At 40.5% G+C, this 12,480-nt stretch overlaps 1 pseudogene; it reads right to left on the bottom strand.

Moving 5' to 3' along the window:
* Positions 1-11,399: 11,399 nt before the first annotated feature.
* Positions 11,400-12,256, bottom strand: LOC127214493 (deubiquitinase OTUD6B-like; annotated as a pseudogene).
* Positions 12,257-12,480: the final 224 nt, after the last annotated feature.

The following is a 12,480-nucleotide window of genomic DNA, read 5'->3' on the forward strand; positions in this document are numbered from 1 at the left end:
TGTGTATAAATGTTTGTTTTCATTTAATTGGACTTTGTTATATAAACTTAAATAAAAAATTATATAAAAATTATTTCTTTTTTTCGACCTCATAAAATAATTACATAACTTCCCCTTTCCTTTCTCCAAATCTTCTATTATACCTCTCCTTGCTCTCTTTCAAATTCATGACCTCTTATATTCATTAATTGTTGTTACACACACACACAGACACACATACGCACACATTCACGTATGTTCCTAAATGCATATAAATATAATGTGTTCAGTCTATATAATGTTATGTATAAGTATGTTATCTGGGAAGACTATCTGGTACTTGATAAACAATTGGTGTGCTCTTTCCTGGGGAAGACTATGCCTCCTGATCTCAGCATTCCTTAGTTGCTTGTGGTTCTTTGTGTAGGATGAAGGCCTCATCATCTTTCCCCGTCAACTTTGCCATATACTGTTACTGTTTTTCAGGTCATGTTTTTCTGCATCCTCGAGCCTTAAGTGTGTGAATTATGTTGTCTGCATATCCTTTGGAACTGGGATCCATAACTCTTCATTTTGATTACTTGTGGTTTTATGTAATCATCTGCTGTAAGGAGATGTGGCACATCTACACAATGGAATACTACTCTGCAGAAAAAAAAATAATGGAATCTTGAAATTCGCAGGCAAGTGGATGGCACTAGAAGAAACCATCCTGAATGAGGTAAGCCTGTCACAAAAAGAGGAACTGGTATGTACTCGCTTATATATGGATTTTAGACCTAGAGCAAAGGATCACCAGCCAGAAAAAACTAGGATACAAGGAGTAATCTAAAAGATCCATACAAGGTCCCTCACAGAAGGGAGAAGGGAAAAGATCTCCTGAGACTATTGGGAGTTGGGGGGGCAGTGAGTGGAGAGAGAAGTAGGAGAAAGAGAATGGGGGGGAGGAAAACACGTGCGACTAGGAAGATTGAGTCCGGTTAGGAATAGAAGACAGAAGAGAGAGAGAGTGTGAGAGAGACAGTGAGAGAGAGAGAGAGAGCGAGAGAGAGAGAGCAAGAGAGAAAGAGAGAGAGAACATAAAAGAGGGAGCCATTATTGGTTTGAAGAGAAAACTGAACCTAAAGAAAGGTCTAGAGACCTACAAGACTGCCACCAACTAACAATTTGAGCAAACTTGGAAAGGCTACCATAAATGCCCTTCCCGGATAGTGAGATCAACAACTAACTTATCCATCATCATGGAGCCCTCATCTAGTACCTGTTGGAAACAGAAGCAAACACCCATACATAAACACTGAGTCGAACTAGAATCCAGATGTAGAGGGAGAGGACAAGACCAGGCTGTAGAAACACAAGAGACATCTGACCTGAACAAGGGGGAGCTAACGGCCCCCCAGACTGATAACTGGGAAACCAGCATGGGACTGACTCAGATCCCCTGAACATGGGTCTCAGCTAGAAGGACTGAGCAGTCTAAGGGACCTCAGACAGTGGAACCAGGATGTATCCCTGGTGCACAAAAGGACCTTGTGGGCACATCTCCCATGGAGGGATACTGCCTTAACCTAGAGACAGGAGAGAAGTCCTAGTCCCTACTTCAAAGGACTTGACAGATCTACATGACCCCACCTGTGGCATTGCTCTACATGTGGAATTGGTGTGGAGGGATGGGGTTGGGGGATGGGGAGGGTGTCAGAGAGGATAAGAGGAAGGGAGGGAGGAAGTGAGGGAGGGAGAGGGAACTGGGATCATCATGTAAAATAAAAGATAAATTAAAAAAGAACTCAAAACATTAGTGTCAAGAGAGAGAGAGAGAGAGAGAGAGAGAGAGAGAGAGAGAGAGAGAGAAAGAGAGAGAAGTTTCCTGTCGAGGGGCAGGGACTATACTGACCTACGTGTGCTCTGAGGGCAAATATTTATAACTTGTTCTTAGGGATTATGCTAGGTTCAGTAAAGTAATGATTGTATATTCTCCTTTAAGATCACTGAATGGTTGGCTACATTATGGAAGAATACTTTTTTTGTTTAACATTTATTTTATTATGTATACAGTGTTCTTCCTGCACATATCCCTGCAGGACAAAAGAAGGTACCAGATCTCATTATAGATGGTTGTGAGCCATCATGTAGTTGCTAGGAATTGAACTCAGGACCTTGGAAAAGCAACCAGTGCTCTTAAACTCTAAGCAATCCCTCCAGCCCAGAAGAATATTTATGAATGTGAAATAATTGTAATTATCATTATTTTTCTTCTACTTTATATGACAGGCCTATGATGTCATCATGTGGACCAATGTAAGAACACATCTATAAATGTAAGTGATAAACATACATGTTCTTTATATACTGATAGATATTATCTATTGTTTTTCTTATTAAAATTTACAAAACCAACTAAGACTTGAAATTCTGAATGTGTGGGAGAAAAAAGTAGAGAAACCCTTCAAGGTCTAGGAATAGGAAGCACTTCATGAATTAAAATTTAGTTGCTCAGGAAATAATACCAATGATTAACAACTGAGAACTCTGGTGGAGCAATGCCTCAGCAGTTAAGGGCACAACAACAAACCAATGTGCTCAAGGGTGTGCGGTAAGAAGAGCTGGTAGTGGGAATGTAAACTGTTGCTTCACTATGGAAATCACACACACACACACACACACACACACACACACTTCTCTAGAGTTGCATATCTGTATCATCATGTGCACAGTGCATGTTTCCATGTTTTAATTATGGATAAACGGATCATGCATCAGATTTGACTTGTGAACTGCACCTCACCTAACCTAACTTCATGCACTATCGCCACTCCTACTCCTCCAAATCTAGACCCTTGGTAACTCAGCTGTTGAATTAGCATTTCCTGAATCCAAGCCTGCCTGTGCCTTACCCATACTACCTTGTTACAGCTTTGGGGAAAAAGTTCATGCACCAATATGCCTGACAATCTCCTTCAGACCCTCTGCTGCCAGTGCTACACCACTTCTCCTCTCTGATGATATAGCTCCTTCATTGGCCTTCTCTATTGAGTACCCCCAGTAGTGATCCTGGCCAAAATCCACCACACTCTGAGATATACCTCTGGATGCACACATTGCTCAACGGATTTATATGCTTTGCTGGAAAGATAATTGTTAGAACTAACCCCACACTTTTGTGTATAGTTGGGGTCTAGCTTTTCTTGCCAGTAATCCAGGAACCACATGTACTTGGTTCATCTACTAAGTCCATCTCCACAAACAGTATGGACGCATAGTTCAACTCAGTTCAAACATTGGTTTCTCTGTGACATTCTTCTGAACCATGTTGCTAGCACCATATTCCCTCTCCCAGATATATATATAGTCTTCTGTCAAGAAGCATTGCAACAGAATTCTCAGGAGGGTTTCCCAAGAATCAAATCAAAGTGTGTCATCTCTACAAGAGGAGGCATAGCTCTAGTCATGTATGTGGTAAATTCCTTCAAAACCAAGCTAGCCTTGTTTTGGGTGCACAGACAATATTCTGCCTTTGTCTGCTGAGCTGCTTGTCTCCCTAGAGCCTTCCTCTCACTTACAAGCCTATCTCTGGATAGGCAGATGGAAACCTAACTTTATCAATTGGTGTTCCCATATGTCATTCTATTAGGGAGTCAATCTGGGTGTCATGCAGGGAATCAAATGAACTCTGAGCAGAGATAAGGATCAAAAACCCAGCATAGATTGCCTTTGTCCAGACTTCTGGGCGTCTAATAACAGGTGGTTCATTCCCAGTGTATTTAAGCCCAGCATATTTTTGAAAAAGTTACCTGGTGCAATACAATCCCTATTGCACAAGGAAGTGTAATTATATTGAAACTCAACTCAGGGTACATGTCATTTCTTCCAAGAAGATGGGTTCTAGAGATAGTCTACTGTAGTAGCTTAAGGGTCTAAGAGTCTGGCCTGACCCCAGGCACACAGATAGCATTGACGTCATTTCGGCTATTATCCACCTCTGGTCCTGGCTGTGGGAGCCTAGGGGTACCTCTGATTTTCAGGGTCATTTAGATTACTAGCTATGTCCAGTCTCGATTATAAGAACTTGATATGGCCTGGCTGAACAGATAACACAGATAACAAGACAGTCAATCCATTCAATTTTCAGCATTCTGTATGGAAGAACAGGTTTTTTTTTTCTTTACCACTGGAAAGACAATCATGTGTACTTTAACACTCCCGGGCTCTCTGAAGATCTGTGGGTGCAAGGACCTTCATGCTATCTATGCTCCCAACAGTCCTACAACCTCATAATTATGCTCCTGGTCCTCCTTTTGGCCATGCAACTACTACACCAGATTTTTCTAGAGAGTTCTTGCAAAAGCAAGACCACTTGAACTGTCTCCACGTTTCAAGTCTTCACTGTGGTTGTAGAGACCAAACTAGCTTTTTTCTGGTGCATTCACCCAACCCTTGTGCAGGCTTTCTACACTCCTAGGTCTAGCTATGGTGATACTGCTCCTGCAATAGTTTTCCCTGGTGATTTTCACAGGACTAACACACACACACACACACACACACACACACACACACACACACCAACACACAGAATGTGTGTGACTCTTGATACACAGAGAACATATCAACTGTGCCTGATGACGCTACCCAGAACCTCCCACAGGTTACCAGTCTAGTGTTCTAGTTCTGGATGCTGAAGATCTCATACTAGCTTTTTTTGGGGGGGGGCAACTCTAAAGCAAATTGCACACTAGAACCTTCCCAACACTTCTGAGTCTATCAGAGGTCATCCAATTCTGTCACTGGACATCTCTATTAATTATCTCCCAAACTGAACCTGCTCCTGACGTGCAAAATTCCAGGCAAAATACTTGATACTATACTCAGATACCTATGGAGTCTGGTCAGCTACACAGAACCATGCCAGCCCTTGCTATTCCTAGACATTTAGAGTCATTTGACACCTTCAGTATTAGCTGCAGTCAAGCATCTTAAGAGTTTTTGTTTGTTTGTTTGTTTTTCTGATGAGACCCTCTTGCCAGAACACAGCCTGCAGAACACATGTGCACACACCCAGACCTAGTTCTGGGTGTGACTATGTCACACTGTCTGGTGAGATCTACAGAACCTGTTCCACTTTCAGCCCCAATTCTGGTTACCCTACTCCTGTGCTGGGGTTACTTAGGGAATGACACCAGAAAGAGTCCAACCAGGCCAATCTCAACATTCTGAGGCTTAGCTCTGGATGAATAGATCTCACATCAGCTTTTCCCTGCAAGATCCCCTGTAAGTCTCCCATGAGTTCCATCCCAGCACCCCCAACCCAAAGACTCACTATGTAGCTCCTGCGCCTGCTTTCTTTGAATGTTTCCCAGAAGCCAGCCTGCCTAAGTATATCCACTCTTGCAGATCTAATTTAGTTTTACTTTTGGCACCACAATTTAATGATGATTCCATGAGAATCTCTTATGCCAGCTCCATTTCCACAGCCCTAAGCATAGATCCTGTCTTGCAACTACTTAGCTGGTATCTTAGTCAATGTTCTATTGCTGTGAAATGACACCATAACTACAGCATCTCTTATAGTTCAGAGGTTTAGTTTTATTGTCATCATGTAGTATCATGCAGGCAAATGTGCCAAAGAGGTAGCTGAGAGTTCTCCATCTGCAGTAGGGCACAAAGACTTATTCTATTTTTAAAATTAATTAGTAATTTATTTTTTACATTCCAATCTCAGTTTCTTCCCCCTCTTCTTATCCCTTTCTCTTCTCCTTCCCCTATCCCGTCTCCCATCTGCTCCTCAGAGAGTGTAAGGTCTCTCTGGATGTCAACTGAGTCTGTCCCATTACCTCCTTGAGTCAGGATCAAGGTGCCAACCCCCCATGTCTAGCCTGAGAAAGGTATCTCTCCCCAGAGAATGGGTTCCACAAGGTCAGTTTATGCATTATAGTTAGATCTTGGTCCCACTGCCAATGGCCTCATATACTCCCCGAGCCACACCTTTGTCACCTGTTCAGGGGTCTAGTTCAGTCCTATACCCGTTCCCCAGATGACAGTGTAGAGACTTATTCTTATTATAAATATCTAGCCTTAGCTTGGCTAGTTTCTAGTCAGTGTTTCTAACTTAAATTATCCTATCTCTCTTTAACTATGTTTTGCCTCTGAGATTTACCTTTATTCTACATGTCTTTCTTTCCTTCTTACTCCGTGACTGGCTATGTGGCTGTATGACTGGCCCCTGGTGTCCACCTCTCATTTTCTCACTCCTTACTCTGTCACCTAGATTTTTCCTATTTATTCTCTCTGTCCTCCACCCCCACCTATTTCTTTCTCCTGCCAACTATTGACCATTCAGGTGTTTTAGCAGGCAACATAAAAGAATGCAACACATCTTTGCTTCATTAAACAAATATTCCATAGCATAAACACATCTTAAACAAATATTCTACAACAAAATCCCAAAGCCCACCCATATTGGCATACTTCCTCCAACAAGGCCACATCTACTCTAAGCAGGCCAATTTTCTTAATAGTGCCATTCTCTGGTGACCAAGCAGTCATATCAATGAGCCTACAGGGCAGGAAGCAGGGGTGGTGTATTATTCAAACCACCACAGTTAGCTTCCCCTGCTAAATCCCCTAGGACAAATCCATCCTGCACCACGTGCACACTCCAAGACTAGCTGTGGGTACAAAGTTCATGCATCATATGTGACTTGTGAACTGTACCTAATAGAACCGAAATTGAGTGTGCCATCCCCACTGTCAAAGGATTAGATCTCATGGTAACTCCTCTCTGACAGTAGCATTCCATGATGATTTCTGGAACCCCGCCTGCCTGTGACATTGACTCACTCCCATGTGTGACCACTCAAAATGCACTGATTTATATGATGCTGCTCCCCAGAACCTCTCCTGCAAGTACCATGCACATACTCTATGGTTTTGGTCTGGTGACACAGCTCCTTCATTGGACTTCTGTTGAGTACACCCAGAACTAAACCTGCCCCAAGTTGTCTACACTCTGAGATCTATTTCTGGATTTACACATTGTTTAGCAGATTAGGCTGATGAGTTGGGAAGACCATTGTCTCTAAGATACCTCCATACTTCTAGGCCTAGCTGTGGCCACACAGTAGCTTTGCCTGGCCAGTACCCTAGTGCCACATTTACCTGTTCCATCTCAGCAGTCCAGGGCCTAAGTCTGGATGCAGAGATCAGACTTTTATTTCCCTGTGACATGCTTAGGAACCTTGCCTACTGTCACTGTCTTCCCATTCTCAGGCATAGTCTTATGTCAAAGAATCTCTGCAGAGGAATTCTTTGTTGAGTACCCTAAGAACCAAGCCAGTCTTTACAGTATCTGTAATATGAAGTTTATCTTTCTTTCTACACCTCCTGGACCTGCTTTTCATGGTGAGTCCCCCACTAATTAACCAAGCCCACTTGTATCATCTGTACACTGTCCAGCCTTCGGCTGCATATACAATGTCATACTGGTTTTATCGTCTAAGCCCCCTGCGTCTTGTCATCCAGGGCCTTCCACAAATACCTAGGCATACTTCTGGATAGGCAGATCATACACTAACTTTGACTGCTGCTCTCCCTAGAATGTCATCCTACTGCCTCATTACCATATTAGCAGCCCACTGTCACTGAACTCCTGCATTAGCTTTCTGTTGGGAGTGCCTCCAGAAACAATCTTGCCTGGGCTGTCTCAGCATCAGGCTTAGCTCTTGATGTGTAGAACTTTCATCAGCTTTACCTGGTGACAAGCTTTACCTGGTGACATTCCCTAAAAAACTCCCATGAGGACCAACTCAGAACTTCCAAGCCTAGGATTGGCCATGCAGTTCCTACACCAGCTTTCTTTTTTCAATACTGAGAACCCAGCTTGCCTAGGCCACATCCACATGTTCAAGTCTGGCTCCCTTTCATTTCTAGCACCACATTTGCAAGATGATTTCTACAGAAGCTGGCATACTAGATCCATCCCCACAGCACCAGGCCTAGCTACTGTCCTTAGTTGGCTTCCCCTGTTGAATAACCCAAGAGTCAAGCCTTCTTGCTCCACATGTACACTGCCCCATCCCATTTTTGAATGCATAGATCACACACTTTGTCTGCTGAGTTCCACAAGCCTTGTCCACCAATGAAAGTTTGTATATAAGCTGACACCTCAACACAGAAGAGTTATCACATTTCTGTGTGGAGACATTTCAGCACTCATATCTCTAGAGCATAGAGCTGGACACCTTAGCCTTGGCACTGACAGCAGTATGGGATGTTATCTTGGAGTAGGAAGGCAATGTTGTGCACCAAGGATGCTAGTGCCATCTCTAGCCTGTCTCTCCTAGAAGGAAGTAGCCATCCCCAAAGGTCCAGGAGATTCCAATGTGCTCTTATGGCCCAAATTCTGTGTGGAAACCAGGACAGCTTGTCTGAGTTGATTTTCTTGTTTCATCATCCCCATCACTGAATTCAAACTGACATTTTCATGAAATACACCCTTACCATTTCACCAATCTCAAATTTGTAAGTTTGAAGATACAATATTTCACCCTTCTCTAAACAGGTTGAAGTTTCATAATGCAAGATACTTTTTCCAAACTCTAAAATTATCCATAGATTTTTTTTTAAATACTGATAAGAGATTGCTGAATTTTAAATAAAAATATCTTTGTAACTCAACATATATTATCATTCATTTTCAGGTCAAACTAAAACCTTTTATCCTAACTTGCACTGAAAGTTTGAAAGTTTCTAAAAAAAAAAAAATTCCAATATGTTTCAAAATTCTAAAGTCTCATTTGTGACTCAGGAAAGTTTTTCAACTGCGGGACCTTGAATAATCTTAAAAAATCTACACCCTTCTGATAAATGGTACAGAGTAAAGAGTAAATATTACCATCCTAAAAGGAAGGAATGGGAAAATTGCAAGAAAAGAGCAGCCCAAAGAGACCTATATCCATGTAGGTAAACTCTGAATCAAAAATCTGAGTCTGCCATCTTGTGGTATGATGCAGTTATTTCAGTCTCAAAGGATTTAAGGATGCTTGAATGTCCAGTTCTGGCTCTAGCACTTTCTTTCTTTCTTTCTTTCTTTCTTTCTTTCTTTCTTTCTTTCTTTCTTCCTTCCTTCCTTCCTTCCTTCCTTCCTTCCTTCCTTCCTTTCTTCCTTCCTTCCTTCCTTCCCTCCCTCCCTTCCTCCCTTCTTTCTTTCTTTCTTCTTTTATCATCTATTCTTTTGACAAACATCAGATGTTATGAGCAAAGCTATCTTGCTCATAGCTTGCTCATAATAATGACATATTCTGTGTTTTACATTTTACATGCTATAAACACATGTAACTGGATAAAATTCTTGGCTAAAGACAAATTCCAGAATTTTGACATACATGTTTCCAATCAGGACTAAAGAAAGCTCATGGGATTTCCATTATACTGCCACCACCACCAGCAGCAAATTTAATTCACATATATTCTTTTTAAATTAACATCTGCATTCATCAAAGACTTTTTGTTCATTTAAAACTAAAATTGTAGAAGTTGGCCATTCACTTTTTTCATAAATACTGGCTATTTTAAAATATACACACAAACAGAAATACATAATTGAGTACATTTAAATTCTTGCCAAACAACAAAACATTAATGAGTTATTTTTGACTATCTTTGTTGAAAATGTAATTTACACTAAGTTTCATATTTTGTTTTGTTAATCCTCAATATGATACTTTACCATGAAGATAAGATTACTTCAAAATAGACTCAAAAGCATTAAATTTGCAACTGTATTATTTTGTAAATTTCAGAGAAAAAATAAAAAAAAGGTCAGAAGTTACAAAGCAGGCACCCTTTAGAATACACTGTGTAGGGGGCAGAGGATGTTTTAGTGTGCTAGAATGATCTCAAATGTCCTGACTTGCTCTGCTGACCAGTCTCTACCATCGTGCCAGTGTTACCTACTTAGATAGTATACATGGACCAAAAGCCCAAATATTATAAATGTGATGATCAATCTTAGTATATTTCTAACTTGGAAAAAAAACAGATCAAACCAAAAAGTTTCATTTTCATGAATTTGTTCTTTTTTTTTTTTTTTTTTTTTTTTTTTTTTTGGTGGTGCTAGAAGGTAAACCTCAAGCTGCATGCATGATAAGCTAGTGCTCTACTAGATCTGTGTCCCAATCCCAAGGTACTGTGCTGGTACTGTGCTATCTAAGCATAGCAGACACACCACACATGTGCATGTGGGGACAACTCTCTTACAAAGAACAGTTAGAAGTGATTTGAAATCCAAGTCACATAAATCACTCCCCACAAAAGCGTTTTGTACTGATTTTCAGCTCTCCACTCCTGAACAGTGGCCTTTAATTTTACCTATATGTATATATACATTATAATAATTAAACATTTGAGTGAAAAAGTGATACATCATGTAACAAAATAATCTACTGCCAGGGTTTTCTTTGAATCCTATAAAGTGAGCACAAGCAGAGACCCTGCCAGGAAAAACTGGAAAGGGTAAGAATTAAGAATGTGACCATGGTCGCTTCTGCATTACTAAAGCACAGGTAAGCAATGAGAAGCCGCTGGATATTTCCCAGTGGAAAAAGGCTCTAGGGGGAAGCAAAGCAACTGAGATGTGTTGGAGAAAATGTAAAAATTCCTAGTTGTGAAGAGAATAAAGATACAAAGTAACTCCAGCCTCAAGCTGAAAAAAAACAGTAATGCTGAAGTTGGTCTTTCAAAAGCTACTGCACACAGAAAAGGACAATCTCCATATGTTAAAAAGGTTGAAAACAGACACAATGAACATCTGTTTACCGCTGATTTTGTCTCATTTCTTTGAACATAACTGATTCTCATATAAGTATTTAAAACTTCCTAAAAGTAGTTCCTCCTTGGCTGCAGAGATGTGCTATATAACAAGCTTTGCCTTGCTGATCCTAGTAATACTAAAATTACTGTGATTACGCTCATTTTATAATAAATTTGGTGGCACTACTATATGTTTCCACCATGACAGAGACACAGCTTCCGTACTTAAAAAAATACAATCAAAATACTCAGTTTAGGAATATAATTTAAAATTTAGTTTTAATTTAAATTAAATTTAATTTAATTAAAAATCAATTTAAAATTTAAAACAAAATTTATTCAAAATCAGAATTTTCAGGATAACTAAAACTCACCAGAGAGAAGTGTTAACATCTTAGAACAATGTTTTCCAAAATAGACTCTAAGTTTTAGGATTGCCACTAAGAGGGCATTGGTTAAAGTTAATCCAATGTATTTCTAAAAAGCCTGTTAGCAAGCTCATTTGTAAATCTGACTTAAGGTAGCTGTGTTTTTCAGTAGCATTTACAACAATCTGGCACTTGGTAGGTATATGCAGATTGGCACACTCTATAAAATGTAGTATAACATTGTATAAACTAGCTGTAATTTTCAGTAGCTGAGTTCACCAACCGTGTGACAGAATTATAACTTCTCCTAAGCCATATGCATGCTTCATGTATACTAGTACTAAAGGATTCTTTGAATACTCTTCAACTACAATAGGAGGAGCATATGCTTGTAGTATCTCAATTGGTGTTTGTAAAATGTGAGACAGAGCTCTTAGCTCAAGCTTACCTCCCCATGCCACTGTGTTTACAATATCATTATAGTATTTTACAAATTCCTCAGGAGTATACATATTTCCTGTGTTGGGGTTGGTTAAAAAAGACAGGAAGTCTTTGGAATGGTTCTGCATGTACTCAGTAGTCTGCTTCTGCAGGGCAGCCACAGTCAGAGCATAGTCCTATTCTCTCAGCTGATCCACAAGCGATCCATACATACAATGGCCATCAGATGGAATATGCTTAATTGCCAATTCTCTGGCTGCTAATATCTGAGCAAGTTTTTCAATCCATATAAGTTCTCAATTTCAGCCTCAGCTATTTTTTCTTCTCACCAGCTGCTCCTCATAGTCTAGTTCTTCAGCCAACACCTCCTCTATGACAACCAGACGGCTAGGCCATGCATGGCAGGTGGGCGAGCACCTCCTGTAGCAGTTTCATTCTTGAAATGTCTATACTACACACAAGTAGCTTTTCATGGAAGTCTCATGAATTTCCTGGAATACCCAACCCACCCTGTTTCCCCCCTGGACCATAGACTTTATCTTCAGGGCTTCATGCAGGTGTTTCTCTAGACCTCTTTACAGGATCACCAGCCCTGACGAATACTGAGTGGTCCTAGAGTCTCTCAAATCATGATTCATTATTCTCTTACCTCTACAATCTTGCATATTCCCTTTTTGTTAATTCAGTACTATGTGGACCATGCTGCCAGTTTTTTTTGGCCAGGTTTTAATAGAGCCTGGCTATTCTGGTTAATCAACTTGACAAAAATGTGTACTTATCTGAGAAGAGGAAACCTCAATTGAGAAAACACCTTCATGAAAATGGCCTGTAGAGCATTGTTTTGTGCAATGATTAATATGGGAAATTCTAGGCCACTGTGTGTGGTTCC

The sequence above is a fragment of the Phodopus roborovskii genome, unplaced genomic scaffold (assembly GCF_943737965.1).
Source record: "Phodopus roborovskii unplaced genomic scaffold, PHOROB, whole genome shotgun sequence".
Taxonomy (NCBI): Eukaryota; Metazoa; Chordata; class Mammalia; order Rodentia; family Cricetidae; genus Phodopus; species Phodopus roborovskii.